Raw genomic sequence first — 20,157 nt, forward strand, 5'->3', positions numbered from 1 at the left:
CATTATTGGTCTTTTGGCTCTTTGGGAGCTAGAGATTGTATGGATGCGAATATCTTAAGTGCTATTTAAACCTGTTCTCTAGGATAGCCTGACCATATTAACAAATATGCATTTGTGATTCTGTCACTTGTGAGGCAAACTTTCAAATGAAGTGTGAATTTTTCATTAGAAAAACTGTAAATTAAATTATTGTTTTTAAAAGCTTTGCTATTAAGTCTTCTGCTTCTGGGAGATAGAGTAAACATACTTTGGTTATCATCACAATAAGTACAACTAAGAATACTAGATATTATATATAAAATGTAAGAAGATCAAAATATAGACAGTAGAAGTCAGAGAGGCAAGGAAACTTAAGACCAAAGGAATGGTTAGTTACCTGGGATTTCTTTTTCTTTTCTTTTCTTTTTTTAAGATTTTATTTATTTCAGAGAGAGAGAGTGTGTGAGTGAGAGAGCTTGAGAGGGGAGAGGGTTAGAGGGAGAAGCAGACTCCCCACTGAGCAGGGATTCTGATGGGGGACTCGATCCCAGAACCCCGGGAGCATGACCTGAGCTGAAGGCAGTTGCCCAACCAACTGAACCACCCAGGTACCATTTTTTTTTCCTCATATATTCCAACTCAGAGCTGATAAGGTCAGCAATTTGAAAACACCTGCCAACACAGACAAAAATGGCCCCAACAAAGCTTGCTCTCTCTATCCAAAAGACCAGGAAAAAGGACAGCCAAATAATACAGAAAACTTTGAACAATAACTGCTCCATGCCAGCTAAACAACGTAGAAGAAAAAGAATCTGGTTTGGGTCCACCCATACCAGCAAAGACTAAGTGGGGATCCACTTAAGTATTTTTCAAGGAACTCTCATATCAGTACTGGGCTAGATTAGAGAGGGTTAGGTAAGGAGCTAGAATTTTAATCCCTGCTGGACATTACTAAACCTCCCATCAACAGTGTCAGTCAGACCATATGGGAATATTGATTTCTACTCATAGTTGGCGGTAATGATCCCATTCCCATTCCACTCAGATGGTGACAGAGGAAGCCTGATGGATAGTGGTATCTTTTGTCATCATCCAGTGGTAACAAGGCAACTCTCACTGCTGTCAGTAAAATCTACATGGAGAGTTAAAACTCTCACTTCTGCTTAAAAGTAACGAGGAACATGCTCAAATTGGGTGTCAATTCAGGCTGAGTGGCAAACTTGGAATTTTATCTCCCTGTGGCAGATGATATTCCTCCTTCCAGTCAAAAGTTATGTTCCAAAAAGCCAGCTAAAAGAAAGGTCTAATAGTATCAAGAATTACCTAACACTATAAAAAATGTTTAGGTTTCAACAATTAATCATTCATCCTATCAAGAATCAGAGATATCAAACTGAAAGAAAAATACAATCAAGAGATGCCAACACATCTCTGACAAAGTTTTAAATCTGCCACAGTAAAATTTCTTTAATGAGCAATAACATGCTTGTACCAAAAAAAAAAAAAAAAAAAAAAAAAAAAAAAAAAAAAAAAATAGAAAGCCACAGCAAAGAGGTATAAAGTCCCAGCAAGGAAATAGAATATTTAAAGAAGAACCTAATAGAACTTTAGAACTGAAAAATACTTAATGAAATATAACTGAAAAATATAATTACTGAAATATAAGTTCAGTGACTAGACTCAATCATAGAATGCAGGAGACAGAGGAAGTCATCAATTAATGGAAAACAGAACATTAGAGATTATTCAATCTGAGCAGCAAAAATAAAACAGACTGAAAAAAATTAATAGCATCTTAGAGATATGTGGAACTATAATGAAAGGCCTCATGTTTTTGTCATTGGAGTTCAAAAACAAAAGGAGAAAGATGACAGGGCTGGAAAAGTTTCACATAGAAATAATGAATCAAAACTTCCAAAATTTATCAAAAGATGTAAACTTCCAGATTCAAAAAGCTGAGTAAACCCCAGATGGGATAAACCAAAAGAAAATCATGCAAGGACACATCATGATTAAATTTTCAAAAACAAGGACAAAGAAAAAAAATCTCAACAGGGGTCAGAGTAAAAGAACACCTTGCATATAGAGAATAATCAATTAAAATGATAGCTGATTTATCATTAGATATGATGGAGGCCAGAATAAAGTGACATGATATTTTTCAAGTGTTGAAAGAAAAGCTCTGTCAACCTAGAATTCTATACACAGCAAAAATATCCTTCAGGAATGAAAGTGAAATCAAAATATTCTTAGACAAAGAAAAATTAAGATAATCCCTCTTAGACCTATTATAATAGAACAGCTTAAGGAAGTTTTCTAAACAGAAAGAAAATTATAAAATAATGAACCTTGAGGGGCGCCTGGGTGGCTCAATGGGTTAAAGCCTCTGCCTTCAGCTCATGTCATGATCACGGGGTCCTGGGATCGAGCCCCACATCGGGCTCTCTGCTCAGCAGGAAGCCTGCTTCCCCTTCTCTCTCTGCCTGCCTCTCTGCCTACTTGTGATCTCTCTATGCGAAATAAATAACAAATCTTTAAAAAAAAAAAAGAAGCAATTTAGTAAAAAAAAAAAAATAATGAACCTTGAAATACTGGGGAAGAGGAAAGAACAAGATAAGAAAAATAAGGAAAATACAATAAGATTTCCCTTTTCTCTTGAGTTTTCTAATTTTTTGGTAATGAAAGCAAAAAAATTTAATATTGTGTGATATGATTCTAAATATATGCTGAGGAAATATTTAAGGCAATTGTATTATAAATAAGGGCATGCAAAAGAATCTAAAGGGAGGTAATATTTTAATACTTCATTTGCACTAGTAAAATAATGACACCAGTAGACTGTGTGTGAACATATATATATATTCACAAATACACACACACAGACACCTCACACTTACATTCACATGTATAATATAGTATCTAGAATAACCACTTAAAAAGCTACACAAAGAGATAAACTAAAAAACATTATAGGTTAATTAAAAATGGATCTTAAAAAAAATCAAGTAACTCATAGACAGACAGGAAAATGAAAATAGAGATACAAAAAACTAAGAGAACAAACAGAAAATAAAAATTAAATGGCAGTATAGCCCTAACATATCAATAATTACATCAAATGTAAATGGCATAAATACATGTTAAACAACAGAAATTGGCAAAGCAGATTATAAAACATGACCCAACTATTTAAAAAAGAGGAAAACCATATATTGTACAAACATTAATCAAAGGAAAGCAAGACTGAATATATTAATATCAGATAAAGTGGACTTCAGAACAACAAAAAATTAGCTGAAAGAGTGACATTCTATAATGATAAAAGGACAAAACTGCAAATAGACACAGAAATCCTAGGTGTGTAGGCACTAAATAACATAGGTGCAAAATGTGTGAGGCAGACACTGACAGAACTGAAACCAAAAACATACATCCACTATTACACTTGGAGACTTCAACACTCCTCTCTCAACACTTTATAGGGAAATTGAACAGAAAATCAGCAAAGATATAGAAGAAGTCAAAAGTACTATTAGCCAACAATATCTACTCAGTATTTTTAGGACACCCAACAACAGCAAAACACATTATTTTTAAGTGCATATGAATCATATCCCAAGATAGAAAGCTATAAAATAAACCTTAGAAATTTAAACTAACTGAAATTATATAAGTGTGTACTCTGACCACAATGGAATCAAAGTAGAAATCAGTATTAGAGTAGTTATAGAATAATTTTCAAACATTTGAAAACTAAGCAGCAGATTTGTAAATAATCCATGGGTCTAAAAGGTAGTTTCAAGAAAAATTTTAAAATATATATACAAACTATCAAAAGTAGTGGGACACAGCTAAAGCAGTACTAAGAAGGAAATTTATAAAACTAAATTTATACATGAAAAATGTCTCAGATCAATAATCAAGAAAGAAAGAAATACAAAACAAATAGAAGAAAATAATACACATAAGGGCAGAAATCAATGAACTTGGAAATAGGAACACAATCAAGAAAATCAATGAAACCAAGAGCTGATTCTTCAAAAAGATCAATTATGTTGACAAACAGCTAGCATGCATGAGAAAGGAAAAATATGTGAAAATACAAAAATTAGCAATATTAGAAATGAAGCAGGGGATACCACTACAGACCCTGCGGGGATCCTAAAGATAATATGGAAATATTATGAACAACTTTGTCCATATAACTTTGATGATGTATTTGAAATGGACCACTATCTTGAGAATCACAAATTACTCTTACTCACCCAATATGAAATAGAAAGAGATAAATGACTGCAAAAAGCCTATCACTATTAAGACATCTGAATTCAACTATTAAACACTTGAGTTCAAAGTCCTTAAAACAAGTTAATAATGTTCATTTCATGCAGACTTGAGCTAAGAATATAAGGAAAATCATACCAATTATCAGTTTCCATTCTTAGTAGTCTGACATTATATTCAATTTTTTTCTTCTAAATTTTCATAGTTTTAAATTTACAATTAAACTTACATTTAAATCTAGGTACATTTTGGGTTAATTTTTACATAGGTGTGAGGTTTATGTTTTGTTTTTGACCAATGATTCAAGTATTTATTACTAAAAAACAAAAACAAAAACCTAAATATCTAACACCAGATAACAGTTGGTTTTCAGTTCAATACATCTTGAGATTCACTTTATCATTTTAACTACACCATGGCTGTAACCTGTAAAATAAGAGCTAATAAAATGAATCATGCTGGTTGCTGTCGTTCAGTATAAAATAGGGCTTAGGATAGAGATTTTTCCTCTAATTTTGGTATATGTATATGTAATTATCTGTTTTACCTTGGGCATCATTTAAATTCCTTGAGTTGATGATTAGAAAAAAATTGCATAAGATTATTTTTATGTTCTTTTCCTTTTAGTTATGACATTCTTTGATTCAAATCCAGAGTGTCTCATCAAACTACATTAAGGGGCAAGGTAACCAGGATATCTTTGGCAAATTGGATTTTGCAGAGACAGTCACACCAGTATTAATCTCATCCTACAACCTCTTTTTACAAAGTAATACTGGCAATCCTTTAATAAGAGATGAGTCTCTGGTGCATCCCCTCAAATCTGGGTATACCTTTGTAATTGCTTCAACTATGAGAATATGGTAAAATTGACACTTGCCTGACTTCTAGGTTGTAAAAGGCAATATGGCTTCACACAGATCATACTCTTTCTCTGTCTCTATCTCTGTTTCTGTTTCTCCCTCTCTCTCTAAGAACCTGTGCCTTTGGAGATACGATCTACTATGTTAATACTTCTGAATCTGCCATTCTGGAGATCACATAAGATACAAAGAGTTACAGAAAGATACGCAAGAAGCCCCTAAGATTCCCAGATGTCCAAGTCTTCCCAGCTGGTATTCTATACACATAAATAAGGAAACCTTCATGACACTAGTCTTAGGTAACAATAGACTGAAGAACCACAGAACTGAGCTGCTCTTAAATTTCTGATTCATTAAGATCAAGAGACATAATCAATAAATATTGTTGTCTTAAGTCACTGAGTTTTGAGTTGGTTTGTTACATAGTTACTGTTACTAGAACAAGATCCATCTAAAAGATTACTAAAACATCACTGGAAAGGTAGCAAGAACAAAAAGTTGTGTTTACTAGAATGCTTTGGAGTACATGAGTGTATGAATGAATCTAGTAAATTTAGGTTGCACTGAAAGCTACCTTTTAACAGCATTAACATTTGAAGGGTGCGTGTTCATATTTCTAAAACATAAATTCAGAGGAATAGGGTAGCAGAATTAACATATTTTCTAACCACATCTAAAACCAAAAGAGTAAGGCTAGTTAATTTCATATAGCCTACTAAGCAAGACTATAAAAAGCAATAGCCTTGGGGGAGCTCATCATATAAAGGGAACTCTTCCCCCTACAGGATGCAAGAACCCTGAGCTCAAGGACATGTGTTCCCCCTGTAGAGGTGCATGACCTTTCTCTGTGCTGAGTCTTGAAGATAAAGTCTCTCATTAGAGACTCTAGCACTCCAGTCAAACCTGGGTACCAGATTCAAGGGATCATGGCAGACTAGACAGCACCCAGGTAAAGAGAATAATATAATCTGGTAATGTAATCTGACACAATAGATTTGTCAGACTATATTATTGATCAAAATAATTCACTCTCAGGGGTGCCTGGGTGGCTCAGTGTGTTGAGTGACAGACTCGATTTTGGCTGGGGTGGTGATCTTGGTGTAGTGGGATTGGCACTGGCAGCTCTGTGCTCAGCATGGAGCCTGCTTGTCCTTCTCCCTCTTTCCTCTCCCTGCTTGCTCTCTCTTTCTCTCTAAAATGAATAAATAAAATCTTTAAAGAAATAATTCACTTCCATCATTTTAAGTTTATGTATCTTTGTCTTTATTGTGTAACTGGCAGTGCCACGTAGAAGGGACATATATTTTCTTGTCCCGCTGGTAAATCTGTCCGTTGTAATCGGAGTAAATGTGATGTATGCCCTGTTGGAGCAGAAGTTTTAAATATGATCACATGATTCAGTTTAGTCTCTTGCTTCTACTTTCCACTTTGAGAACGGCACATTCCAGATAAAGGTTGCTCCTTTAGCTTTCAAGTCTAATTAAAAAGACAGATGGAGTGGAGCCATTGCTGGAGCAGAACACTACTGGCCTCAAGTTTACATGTAATGTGAGCAAGAAATAAACTTTTGTATTATGTGACACTGAAAGGTTGGAGTTTGTTATTCCACCAAAGATACCAAGTACACATGCCTATGGGGACACTAATAGATGTGCACTTATCTATGGCCTTTTAAAAGAATTAAAAGAATATGTAAGTATATGGGTATATAGTCTTTCTAAATAAATTAAATAATTTTATGTTGGATAATTATTTAGTCATGTTGAAAAACCTCATAATAGATCTAAGTAATTTAGGAAAGCAATCTTTGGTTGGTTATATGAAATCCAGTGAGTGGAGTGAATTTAATATACTAGTTTAGATTTGATAATGCCTTTCAAAGACAGTACTATAAACAACTGGAGGAAATATTTTTCTTTGACTTAATAAGGGATTGTATTATTAAACCCTGATTTCAAGTGATAGAAACTCAGATCATAGTAGCTTAAGCAGAATATAATAATCATCATAATGATTGTTTATAATTAAATAAAATGTTTCTGTGTGTGCATGGTGTGTGTGTGTGTGTACGTTAGAGGAGGCAAATCAATTGGCTTATAGAACCAAATACATAGTTTAGGGAATGGTTGGTTGGAATCAAGATATCAAACAATGTCATCAGTGTTTTCTGTTTGCTTTCTCTTCTTTCTTTTGTGTTTCCCCTCTCCTGTATGTTTATATTGCTCTGATCCATTTCTGCCCGTCTCTAAACTACACCTCCCTTTGTTTTGGCTCAGTTCTTGGACCTGGGGCAGTAGTCCCATCAGAAGCCAAACAGACTGAAAATATACAATGAGACTGCATAAAGGAAAATTATGGTGCTATTGTAAAAGAGGGACTAGATGATAGGAAAACAAACATTTTTTCAAAAATCTATTACAGAGGTAATAAATAGAGCATGCTCAAAATAGTTCTTTAGGAAGAGTGGAAAGAGTTAAATGCAGGTCACTTGTTTTGCTGAGTGGAGTATGACAGTTTGGGGCCAGAGCTAAATTGTTCAGAACCACAAAGGAGAAAACCAAAAGCCACCTCGTCCCAATCTCAGGAAACAGCTCTCTGTTAAAGGAATGTTTAGCAATTATTTAAAAGGAACAGTTTGAAGAGGGGTCAGTGCAAACTTAGGAGCTTGTCAGAACTCAGAACTTGCTTCAGAGCTATCTCTAGAACCTTGGGTTCTAAACTCTACATTACAGGGATTTGATATTCAAGATTGAAGCAGGAAAAATTAGAGGACTCTGTATCAGAAAATGGTATCAGTAGGTCACAAACCTTTTCCTACTTTAATTCTTTTGGTAGTATTTTGTGTGCATGATTCAGTGCCTTTGTCTTTATTAAAAAAATTCAAATATGTAAAAAGCTTTTTAAATACAGTCTCCCAGGTGTCTGCTGCAGCCTCGAGCCCCTTTTCTTTCTTCTATTGTTCTCTTAATTGTTACTTCACAACAATTAGTTGAGTATTCATATGCAAATATATGCAAATGAAAGGGGGCTCAATCTATGAGATTTTCACTACTAGTTAATTTCTACTTTTGGGTCTACTGATAAGATCTGCAAAACTGATTTTCTTATACCCTTGCTCCTTGGGGCATAACAGGGAAAGGGTGGCATGAAAGCCACCTAAATATCTCAAAAGCTCTGCCATTGTTAAGATCCTTCTTCAGCTTGGAAAGTGTTTTTTAATTGTTTTTTCCCTCATCTTCCGTCTGCTTGCTTTTTCTCACAGAGAATGTTGTGCTGAAGCTTCTGTTATTTGCTACTGACTAGTTATGCATAATCCAGAATGGCATTTGGAGTGTTCCAATCAATATGGGAATAGGCTGGGAAAGGAAAGGAATAGTTCTCAGGAAAATAAATGCAATTTGATTGATGATTGATTGAAACCATTGTTTCAGGATATCATAAAATACCTACTAAATATCAATAATGGAGAAAAATCTAATTAATAAATTAACAATATTTTTTAAGATTCTGAAAAAGATCGGAATCTGTGGGGGTGGAGGCAATAGTTAAAATTTAATGATTATGATTTTCCTTGATGTAACAAATTAAAGACGTCTGCAAAGGCTTTTGTTGTTCTACCCTTAACAGAGGAAATCTATTTTCTGTCCCCTTGGATCTGAGCTTGCCTTAAGTGATTTGCCTGACCAAGGAATACAGTGAAAGTGGTGCTCTGGGACTTCTGAAGCTAGGCCAAAAGGCATCTTGCAGCTTTCAATGGACTGAAAGAACATTCATTCTAGAAACTTAGCTTCTCTGCTATAGAGAAATCTGAGCAGCCTATGGATAGGCCCTTGTGGATCACAACTGAAGTTACCCTACCAAAAAAAAAATAGCCTAAATTCTCAGCAACACCAGCACCAATTTGCTGTATATGTGAGTGTGCCATCCTGAAAGTGGAAAACATTTAGCACATACCAACCCACTCCAATTAACATCTCATGAAGCAGAGATGGGAAACCCAGCTAAGTACTCCCCAAATTCCTCATCCTCAAAATCATGATCCAAATAGAGTTTTTTAAGCCGCTAAGTTTGGGAATAGCTTGTCACACACCAACAGGTAACAAGAACAATAGATACAGATTAAAAAGAGCAAACAGCTGGATTTGTGAAAGTAGTCATACTACAGGTAAAATTTCTTTTGCAGAGCTAAATAGGTGATATAATCACAGATGGTTTAAAAGCAGGAAACAATTAAATCCAGTTTACTAATGTTAAAAAATAATTTTTAATTGGTAAGGTTTCCTTCCCCACATTTAACCTTGGCACTTTCAGTCTCTGTTCACCAGTGGAAGCCATGGAGGAGAGGGAGGAGTACATTGGTGAGGATAAATGTGCTGGCCAAGACTCCCAATGTCTTCTGCACAACCTACAGATGCCTCAGTGACTAATCTTCATCTGCAGATAATTCAGAAACAGGGCAGATCCCTTGGATTTGAAAACGGGAACTAAAACTCATCCATCTTCTGCTGATGGCTAAACAGGCTATTATTAGCAGGCCAGATGATTTAATAGGCTGGGGATGGAAAGGCACATGTTGATAATTAAACACTCCAGCATTCCATTCCAAAGAAAGTGTCCTTTAATAACATGACTAAGGTTTGTTTGCTTTTCAAACCCTTCTCTTCTACTTACAAGACTTGGAATTGTGTTCAGGCACCAATGATGGGTAGAAATGATGTGTGTCAGACCCAATCTCAATTGTTTGGGTGATATGTTACATGTTACATGGAATTACCTATCCTTAATCAGCTTTGTATATTTATCCATATATGAATTCTAAAAAGAAACTGAATGACTCCTTTGGCAAATATGAATTGAGGTCTAATACGTTGTAGTAGAGTGGTATAAGAACTGTGTTTTACTTCTGGCTCTATAGAGTAACTGTTTGACCTTAAGCAGGTTAGAGTATCTTTGGTGCCTTTGATCATTTGAAAGAGAAGAATACTTGATTCTAAGATTCCTTGAAGCACTAACGTGTGGTCATTCTATGGATTTCACTATCAAACCAAATTCTTCTCTCAGTTAAAAGTTAGCTTACCTAGTGGTTGAATTCATTGGAAGTAGGTTGAGTTAATAGGAAGTAGACTTTCTTTTTTTGGCTTTAAGCATATGCATAAATTTTCTCAGCCCTCTTTCTTTACCATGTTACCTGACATTGTTTTTATTCACTTTTTACTTTTCAAATTTTTTACCTGGCATTCTTTTAAACAATACTATTTTTTGTAATAGTAAATATTTATTTTGCCCACAAATATGTGCTAAGCACTGTGCTAAAAGCTGTAAAACTGTAGTCTGATGCATTTCTCATGACAACTCATTGAAGTAAAATATAATTTGTCTTCCTTTATAGAAGAGATGCTTGGGTTTTAATGAAACTTAATACTGCACACAAAAGTGGTGGAGCCAGGACTCAAAACCAGGACTGTGTGATGCCAGAGCGCATACTCTGATGAATTTGTCCTACAACTGTTACTTTAATGCCTGCAGTCAACCTGAAAACTAGCAGAAGCTTTTTAAACAACAACAACAACAATTAAATAAGTACACACACACACACACACACACACACACACACACACACACACACCCTAAACACCAAGTCAGCAAGCTCCCTGAGAAGGGCTCTTGTGCATGGGGGTGATGTTTGCATCGATCTCTGATGACTCTTTTCCATCCTCAGCTTAGAATAGGCTTCCAGGAGGAATTGAAGTGTCTTGTAGGGAAAGAAAGTAAAATATCTTTCCAGAAAAATATCCTTCCTCTTTTTTTTGAAGTAAGGCCGCTTACTGTTATTTTCAGTGCATTGCAGTACTTCCAGGGAAGGGACTTTATTTTTTAAGCTGGATGTCTGTCTGTTTCTGTTTCTGGAGTTACAAACGCAGATTGTTTCTTGATAATATACTTCCATTTTTCTGAGAAAGTCACTACTATGAACTTTTAGTTAAATAAATGTAGAACAAATCCATGCCTGTTCTTTTGAAGGATGTGCATCTGAAGCATGTCTTTTTGACTGAATTAGGGCTTAAGTTCAGGCTGAGTAAACCTTTGGTGTTCCTCCATAAAAACAACTACAAAGAGCTGAGAGAACAGGAATATTTACATAAATAAACAGGTCTCTTAGAAGGGTTTAGGTGTTTGCAAACATTCAGAACACATTTGATGGGTTGAAGTGATCTTGATTGAGCCCAGCTATTAGGAAAGACCAGAAGCAGACAAGGGAAAATGGACTATAGCAGATTTCAACCAGATCCATCTGGCTCCTATTATGGGCTGAATGTTTGTATTCCCGCAATTTGTATGTTCAAGTACTAATGCCCAACTTAATGGTGTTTGGAGATAGGGTCTTCAGGAAGTAATGGGATTAGTTCATTTGGGTGGTAGAGAATTCTCTCTCTCCCTCGCTCAATCTGTGTTCTCTCTCTCAATCTCTCCCCATGTGTTCATGCACTGAGGAAGGTTCATGTGTAGATATAGCAAGAAGTCAGTTGTCAGAGACATCACCAGGAACTGAATTAACTGGCACCTTGACCTTGGACTTCACAGCATCCAGAACAGAGAGAATAAGTTTCTATTAACTAAGCCACCCATTTATTTTGTTATGGGAGTCAGAGCAGACTATGATAGCTCCCCTTTACCATTTCTTTGAACTCCTCCCCTAATTCCCCTAGTTTTGGCCTCCAATGGCTATTGGGCAGCTCTCTTCTTGGAGGACGACTCTTGGGAGCTCTCCTCACTTACACAGAGCAAGGTACCCCTAAATTTTAATTTACATTCCATAGTTTTTCTCCAGTATCAGGATCAGCATAACACCCGATTTTGGCTTCCGCTTTTCTTAAAAATTATTTTATTATGATTATTTTTTAAATAAACATATAATGTATTATTAGCCCCAGGGGTACAGGTCTGTGAATCACCAGGTTTATACACTTCACCACACTCAGCATCACAAATATACTCTCCAATGTCCATAATAACCCTACCACCCTCTCCCTCCCCCCCTCCTCACTGGCCACCCTCAGTTTGTTTTGTGAGATTAAGAGTCTCTTATGGTTTGTCTTGGCTTCTACTTCTTGACAGTTTATCCTAGGAGTATTTCTTTAATAAGTTGCTCACACATAAATCCTGGTCTCAAGGCCTGCTTCTGTATAAACTTACCTAAGATGCTTGTTATGAAAAAAGGATGTTTGTACTGTTGACCTGGACACCAACAGGACTCAGAAAATAGCATGAATGTCATGAGGGAAAACCCTCTACTATCTTTACCTTTGTGGTTATACAAATGTGAGGAAGCTTGTAAGATAGATTTCTTTCACCTATGAAACATGTAAACTGAATTAACTCTTTTAACAGATACCTTCTAACATGTCTACCCAACCCGAAATCTATAGATCCATCTCTGAGGAGAGCTCTCCTGCCTCTAAGGTTATAGAGGTGAGCTGCCAGCCTTCCTCAATTCCAGCCACTCTGCTCTTCTTTCAACTTGAATGTGCGCTATATTTTTCAGTAGCAGGATTTTGCACATGTGATTCACTCTTTCACTTCGCATGAAATTTTCTTATTGTTTATCCTTCCATTCCCATCTCTAGTAATCTAGTTATCCCAGAATTGTATGTTTGGGAAAACATGGCCAAGTGCATAAAAATACCTGAACTATTAAATCTCTGATACTCCTAAAAATTTATTTCTTCCCTCTTTTAGAAAACCCTTGATCAAGCTGCCTTGTTTTACATGGTTTCTTTTTTTTTTTTAAAGATTTTATTTATTTGACAGAGAGAAATCACAAGAGAGGCAGGCAGAGAGAGAGGAAGGGAAGCAGGCTCTCCGCTGAGCAGAGAGCCCGATGCGGGACTCGATCCCAGGATCCTGAGATCATGACCTGAGCCGAAGGCAGCGGCTTAACCCACTGAGCCACCCAGGCGCCCCTAACATGGTTTCAATACCAACCCTATACCTCTGTTGCCATAGCTTCTGTGTTTTTCTTAAATTCCTTAATTCTTTCCTCTGCCAACCACTCCAACTCTCATATCCTTTGGTTATTAAAAGAGCTCTTTTGTTAGCCAACTTTCTTCTCTGTTCCCAAACTAGCATCATTAGCATCACCTAATAGCTTATTAGAAATGCAAATTCTCAAGCCTCACCCCAGTTCTATTGATTCAGAAACTCTGAGGGTGAGCCCAGAAATTTGTTTTAGCAAAACCCTTCATGTCATTTGATGCACATTAAATTTTGAAAACAACTGGTCTAAGTATTATGAGACTTTAGATCTTGATATACAATGACAAATTTTAGAAATTAAACACACACACACACACACCAAACAAGCAAGCAAGCTTTCCTCAAGATCTTGGCTCCTAGAAATCATAAACGCTTCACTATCAAATGATTTGTATTCATCTGTTCAGGGTGCCGTTAACAAAGTACCATAAACTGGCAGCCTAAAGAACAGAAAAATTTGTTGTCCACAGTTTCTGAGGCTAGGTGTCAAGATCAAGGTGTCAGAAATGTTGGCTTCTTTTGAGGGTTATAGGGAAAATCCGTACCATGCCTCTTTCAGCTCCTGATGGTTTATTGGTGATTTTTGGTATTCCTTGGCTTGGGGCAGTGAAACTCATCTTCACATGATATTCTTCCTATACCTATGTCCAAATTTCCCTATTTTATAAAAAAAGACATGTCATGTTGGTTTAAGGTCTATACTAATGACCCCATTTTATCTTCATTAGCTCTGTAAAGACTGTATTTCCAAATAATGTCACATTCTAAGGTTCTGGAGGTTAGGACCCCAACATCTTTTCTTTTCTTTTTTTTTTTTCCTTTTTCTTTTTTTGGTGGGATACAATTCAATTCACACCATGATTGTCAAATTTTTTTCCTGAATTATATCCACTCGCCCACAGATGCAGTGGTGACTATAGCTGAATAGTTGAAGGGCAGTAAAATATTGAGGAAAAAAAAATTAAAAGAATATCAATTACTATCTTGCAAAAAGTAGTTTAAATAGAAGTGGAACGACCAGGAGCTCTGTTCATTGTAAATTCTAAGGCTCATTGTATTGGTCGGCTCACGCTGCTCAGACTGAATGGCTAAACAACAGGAAGTTATTTCCTCACAGTTTTGGAGGTGGAAGTCTAAGATCAAAGTGCCAGCACCGTCAGGTTCTGATGAGAACTCTCCCCTTGGGTTGCAAAAGTCCACCTTCCTGCTGTGCCCACATGACCTCTTCCTGGTGCGAATAAGAGCTAGCTCTCTGGTATCTCCTTATAAGGACACTAATCCTATCATGAGGACCACACCCTCATGACCTCATCTAACCCTAATTACCTCCAAAGGCTCCACTTCTAATATCAACACATTGGGAGTTAGGAATTCCATATATGAATTTTGAACATTCAATCCATAACACGTAGTCAGAGCGATTCTGATTTATTTCACCTAGAGTAGAGCAGTACATCTAAATTTTTAGAATTTCACAGGTAATTGTGATGTACAACTAGTGTTTAAACCTTTGTCCTGGCTCTTCATTTCTATGGAAAAACACAGTAATTTTGTAGTGCTAATTAACACAGAATCAGACATGACACTAGTCAAGCTATAACATCTTACTTTACCATTCTGATTTTTTTTTTGTATATCGTGTTAGGCCACCTCTTCAGTAAGCACCTGAAGAAAATCACTCCATTTCTACTTGCTAAGTTCTTAACAGATATAAGCTGATTGGCTGAATAAAATCTTGTATGCTTTCTTCAACCACTTTGCTTCGACAACTATACAAATAAAAAATCAATACATGTACGTAATTAATTCTCTTCTATGATAGAGAAATGCAAGGAACGTATGTTGGAAATTTTACTGTATGTTGGAAATTTAACCTCAGAGTGTAGGGTCTGAGCCTGTCCTGGCCAAGTAAGAGAGACACTGAAAGGCAAACACAGCCTGTAAACTTCTAGTTAGTAATTAATTTCTCTATTCCCTATGTCTCTTTTATACTCTGGCTGGTTAGTAAAACAACTCTAAGAAATAGGCCAAAGCTGGGGGCGCCTGGGTGGCTCAGTGGGTTAAGCCTCTGCCTTCCGCTCAGGTCATGATCCCAGGATACTGGAATCGAGCCCCACATCCGCCTCTCTGCTCTGCAGGGAGCCTGCTTCCTCCTCTCTCTCTGCCTGCCTCTCTGCCTAGTTGTGATTTCTCTCTGTCAAAAAAATAAAATATTAAAAAAAAAAGAAATAGGCCAAAGCTTATTCAAATGTTGCTGTGAAATGTATTAAGATTGCAAAAATCCGAAGAGATTTGTTTTCTGCACAGCTAAGTTATAGATGGAAAGGTAGGGAAGGCATTCTCAAACCCCTGTCCCTCCACCCCGCCATTTTCATCCTTTGTTTAAAAAGAAAAAAAAAAAGTATTTGGAATGTTAGGATCACAGAAAGTGTATTATAAAAATAATGATCTGAAAGTCATAGTCTCCTCTCCCCAGTCTCCTGCCACCAAACCAGAGTAAAATGGCTCACATGCTACTAGTTCTGGAAAATAACAGGTTGCTATCTGTCCACCTATTATAGGATTTTTCTATTAAGCCCAAAACACTCTGATTTGTTTGGAGAGATAAATTCCACCCCAGCATTTCTTTAATAATCCTTTTATACTTTCTTCTTATCTCTCTTCTTGCTGCTATTGTTTGATAGTGCCACTTAAACAGGTCTTTCCACAAGGTTACTCAAATTAAACATTAGCCAGCTCAATAAGCAGCTACAGAAAACTACAGACGGTATCTAGCAAGATAAACATCCACACACCAAACTTTTGAGATTTATTTCTAACCTGATTTTCTCAAGCGAATGTTCTTTAAAAACCACTTGACTTGCTTACTGTTGAATTTTCAGATATTAGGTCTTCTGGTGCCAAGTGGACAATGTGGCATTGATAATTGGCAAGATTTCACTTTATTTTGATGGTAGGAAATTTGAAGGAAGAGGCTTTAACCCACTGAGCCACCCAGGCGCCCCGACAGTACTAGAAATTTTCAGCAAAAACACTTAAACACCAAAAACTACTGGGAATTCCACATCTTAGTTTTCTGTAATATACATATGTTGATACCCAAAAAACTCCTAGAAAACCGATCAAAAAAAAAAAAAAAAAGAAATTGCTCCTAAATTTTACTGTATAATACAGTACAGAATAATAATAAATTATTAAAAAGAAAACCAGGCTCCAAATGGCATCTCTTTGGCCCAAATCACCAAACCCGGGATTAATATCTAAACTAACTGCAGTTTCAAACTCTCCCCAAAACGCAGTCTTAATTGATCAGTCAGAAATTTTCTGAAAAGCAACAATGAGGTTATCTGTCACTTGGACCTCTCTATCCCTCCAAGGAAGATGAGATAATCTGCATTATAAGACCCGCTTTTTTCCCCTTAAAGGACAGTTTCTCTGAAAGTACCCTTTCCTTTATTTTGCAAATAACTTCCTTGCCCCTCATAATAAACCTTCTATTTTGTACAGCTCCTTGGAACTTCCCTCTGTGTGGTAGATAGGATGTTGCCCTATTCATGTATCTCTTAAAAAAGCCTATTAAATCTTCAAATTTACTCAGTCAAAATTTGTTCTTTAAGAATATTATTGTTATTATGATAGAAGGTAAAGTGGAAATTTATTATTGTAGAGTATCATATGCTAATACTATTATTTAATATTTTATTATTATATAGTAAATATACATATTAGTCTCTGCTTACTATAGATTCCACTGGAATACATGGTGAAGTACTCTTCACAATGGGTGGCAGGAAATGTGGGGAAAAAAGCTAAGTCAGTAGCAACGTCCTGTTCATGGATAATCACTTTTCAAGTAATGTGGAATTCAGGGAGAAATAAATGTGGATTGTGTGTGTGTGTGTGTGTGTGTGTGTGTGTGTGAAATAAGGGCAAGCAGAAGAAAGAAGAGAGCAAATTCTGAAGGCTTCCAGTTGCTAAGAATCAATCTATGTGTCTCCTGTAACCCTCCAGGGTGACTGCCTCGGTGAGAGAAGAGAATATTTTCTTTTTATCTTTCAATCATTGCCTTTGTAGGTATAAAATAAGAATATCGATTACTGGAAGGTGATAATGGTTTCTCAGTCAAAATGTTATTTGTTGTTGGAATTCATTTCCCTGTCTCTTGATTTTTATGTCACTCTTCCCAGGTCTTCAATCTTCTTCAAATGCAGTCAATGTACTGGCAGGTCCCAGGAAGATGCAATAGTTGGACATTCTTGGAAAAGACCCAGTCTCGCCAGGGGGATATCCTTCCAGGATTCCCAGCTCCCTCTTGTTTTCTATTCTTGATATAAAAGAATAATTTTGCTTTTTAGTTCTCGACATTATAATGAATTAGTATAGTATATTTCCCTCCTCTGAAGCTCACCCTGTTGATAACAACATACAAGAGAAAGCAGCATTGAGATATACAAAAAGAAAAGCAGCTTCAAAAATGTGAACAAACTTGGCAAGATAGAAAGCACTTTTAACTGATGGAGAGCAAACGGCAGACTAGGGTGGGTGAAGCCCCAGTATCATCCGTAAATAAGGAATATAAATATGACCTAAAAGCAGTGTCATCCATATGCAAAGAATACAAATATGAATCAAAAGAAAAAATTCAATGTAAAAGTTAAATAGCAAAACATACCCAGCCAAAAGGGACTGTGGACCTAGAATATAGTTTTGTGATGTTACCTTAAGGCAATAGGAATAGACAGATGAAAAAAATAATAATAAGAGTTGGAGGATATGGAATATAGAATTAGCAGTTTTAACTTTTTTATATGAGTCTTTAAAGGTAAGAAAGGTCATAAATGGAGGAGAAAACATATTTTAGGAAGTAAGGGTTAAACATTTGCAAGAATAACAGAATGATTAAAGACCTCAACTGGAAAGGGGGGATTACAGAGTGTCAAAAAATTAGATAAGAGGAAACCCACATATACACAATTCATGGCAAATGCTAGGAATTAAAAAAAAATGGCAAAAGTAATAAAGTAATACGCTAAAACTTCCTAGACTGAAAAAAAAAAAAAGTGAATCATTGAACATTAACCTTCTCAACAGTAGTACAAGGAAAAATTAATGGGGTAATGTTTTCAAAGTATTAAAAAAAATCAAAAACTTTTTTAATAACCTCAGAGATTATTTTAACATATATAAACAAATAAAGCTATTTTCAGCTCTCATAAGGTTTACCCCACATAACCCTCCTTGAGAATATTTTTGGAGGAAGTACTTAGATAAGATAAATCCTAAAGGAGATTTTATATATATACATATATGACATTAAGAATGAGTAAATAGTTCAATCAAGTTTATTATTTAAAGAAGCAAGGAGCCCATATGGGAGAAGATATAATTATTAATAAGTTTTAAATGATACAATAGTGGAATTTTTACATTAGTCACAATTACATAAAGGCTAAAAGTAGAATATCTATAAAGAAGAAATCATAAAAAAATTCAAACATATCATACTTAGCACTGAATGACAATGACAATGTAAGTTCATTTCCAAGAGGCAAATTAATATGCATCCAATGTAAATAGTGAGCAAAAACAAACAAAAGAAGAAAGCCAGTGAAGCAAGAGGAGAGTCTATTATAATCTTTGCTGGGTCTAGAGAATAGCATAGGCTTATAGCCTCCATAAAAAGAAGGAATTTAATATGCTTTATTCACTACTATCAGAATGCTTATAACAATGCCTAAAACATTACAGGTAGTCAATAAATATTTAATAAATGGAAGAATAAATAAACAACATGAAGAAAATATTACCAAAAAATGTGAGTGTGTGTATGTGTGTGCGTGTGTGTGTTTAAAAGATCCATAAGATAAAGAAATCTCTGGCAAGAGTGACATAGGAAAAAAAAAGACCAATAAAATATAGAATGAAAAAGATGTAATAAATGTATATAAACAAGAACTTCAAAAATAATAAAAATTTATTATAACAGCTATACACTAATACATTTGAAAACATAGGGAGAAGAGAAAAATTTGTACAAAAGTATAAAAAACCAGAATAGGAGCAAGGAGAATAAAAAGCCGAATAGACCAATAATGATCAATAACGATCAGAGAAATTGAAATGATAATTTCATGCTCTCCTCCAAAGATGCCTCAGGTCCAAATAGCTTCATAGCTGAGTTCTCCCATACTTTCAAGGAATAGATGCTTCTCTTCCTATAAAAGACTTTTCAGAAAACCAAGAAAAAAAAAAAAAAGCGAGAGAGAGAGAGAACGAGAGAACGATACCCACATTTTTATAAGGTTAGTATAATATTGATTTCTAAACTGGATAAGTAGAATACAAAATAAGGCATATATAGATCCATTTTATCTTTCACCACATAAAGAACTAATCATACAACCATTTTAATAGGTACAAAAAATTCATTTACTAAGTTTCAATGTCTATTTTTGACATAGACACAGAAAATCACTGCTAGAATGAAACTTCCCTAACTTAATAAAAGCTATATAATTAAAACCTACAACTTCTTATTTAATGGAAAATCTTAAGCCACATTCCTTCAGGTTTATGAATAAGATAATGATGTCTTTTATAACCACTCTTATTTAACATAGGACTGGATTTCCTAACTAATGCTATGAGAAAAAAGAGGAAATAAGAAATGCAAAGGTTAGAAAAGTACAAATACGATTTAGGATTTAGGTAAGATAATGATCTGTATAGAAAACCCAGCTCCTAAGGTAAAATATTAGACTTACCTGAGTAGTCTATTACGTTATCTAATACATGATCAATTTATAAAAATCAATTGGGTCCCCTCTTAACTCACAATATTTATCTAGAAAATATTTAAAATATATAATATTCATGTAACAACAAAAACAACAAATAAAAGATTCAGGAAGTAATCTGATAAAAATGCAAACTACTTTTACAAAGAAAAACCTTAACATTTATTAATTGACCTAAAAATAATCTAAAACTAGTAGAA

Source organism: Meles meles, chromosome 2 (genome assembly GCF_922984935.1).
Source record: "Meles meles chromosome 2, mMelMel3.1 paternal haplotype, whole genome shotgun sequence".
Taxonomy (NCBI): Eukaryota; Metazoa; Chordata; class Mammalia; order Carnivora; family Mustelidae; genus Meles; species Meles meles.